The 1,386-nt window shown below is 56.1% G+C and overlaps 1 pseudogene; it reads left to right on the plus strand.

Annotated features, from left to right (window-relative positions):
- The first annotated feature begins 6 nt into the window (after nt 1-6).
- Nucleotides 7-1,125, plus strand: LOC102869784 (annotated as a pseudogene).
- The last annotated feature ends 261 nt before the right edge of the window (nt 1,126-1,386 follow it).

Below are 1,386 nucleotides of genomic sequence, written 5' to 3' on the forward strand. Positions count from 1 at the left end.
GACCTTTGGCTTGGAGTGGACGCCCTTGAGCTGAATATTTACGAGAAAGAAGACAAGTTGACCCCAAACATCGGCTTCCCTTGGAGTGAAATCAATAACATCCCTTTCAAAGACAAGAAGTTTGTCATTAAGCCCACTGACAAGAAGGCCCGGGGCTTCGTGTTCTATATCCCCCGCCTGAAGATCAACAAGCGCATCCTGCAGCTGTTTATGGACAACCACCACGAGCTGTACATGCGCTGCCGCAAGCCCAACAACATCTACGTGCAGCAGATGAAGGCCCAGGCCCGTGAGGAGAAACACCAGAAGCAGCTGGAGCACCAACAGCTGGAAATGGAGAAGAGGAGGAGGGAGACAGTGGAGAGAAAGAAGGAGCAGATGATGCGGGAGAAGGAGGAGCTGATGCAGAGGCTGCGGGAAGACAAGCTGAAGACCAAGAAGACAGAGAAAGAACTCTCGGACCAGATCCAGAGGGCCCAGTAGCGGAAGGAGGAGAGGAAGTGGGCGCGGGAGGAGGCGGAGCGCCTGGAGGCTGACCACATAGCCGCGCTACAGGCCTAGGAGGAGCTGGAGCGCCAGGAGGTGGATCAGATAAACAGCCAGGAGCCAGGAGCCGCTGGCTGCAGAGCTGTCCGAGTACACAGTCAAGATGCCTTTCTGAAAGAGGCCTGGAGGCGCAAGGACGACGAAGTGGAAGAGTGGCAGCACCCGGCCAAAGAGGCCCAGGACGACCTGGTGAAGACCAAGAAGGAACTGCACCTGGTGATGATGGCACCCCCGCCATCGCCCCCACTGTCCGAGCCGGTGAACTACCACGTCCAGGAGAACAGGCAGGAGGAGGGCAGTGAGTACATGGCCTACAGCGCTGAACTGTCCAGTGAAGGCATCATGGATGACCACAACGAGGAGAAGTGCACCACGGAGGCCGAGAAGAATGAGCGCGTGCAGAGGCAGCTGAGGACCCTGACCAACGAGCTGTCCCAGGCTCTGGACTAGAACAAGAGGACCCACGATGACATCATCCGCAATGAAAACATGCGGCAGGGGCGTGACAAGTACAAGACCCATAGGCAGATCCCACAGGGCAACACCAAGCAGAGGATCAACGATTTCGAGGCCACCTAGGCGCAGCTGAGGCAGGACTGTCCCCTGAGCGCATGCTCCTGGGATTTGCCAGCTAGCGCCCCTCATCATATTCTAGTTTCTTTCCAGTTTCTAGTTTCTTCAGTGGGAGCGTCTGGGGGCCGGAGGGCTTTTGGGCTATTACCCCAATTGTATCATAGTGCCAAACAGGTGTTCTGTTAGGATCACACAGCCAACTTCCTGTTTTGTGCTTGGAGCAGGACTGATTGGAGTTTAGGGAACGATGCCTAGCAAAGTCGGGAA

The sequence above is a fragment of the Elephantulus edwardii genome, unplaced genomic scaffold, assembly GCF_000299155.1.
Source record: "Elephantulus edwardii isolate Elephantulus edwardi_28Jun2011 unplaced genomic scaffold, EleEdw1.0 scaffold00008, whole genome shotgun sequence".
Lineage (NCBI taxonomy): Eukaryota > Metazoa > Chordata > Mammalia > Macroscelidea > Macroscelididae > Elephantulus > Elephantulus edwardii.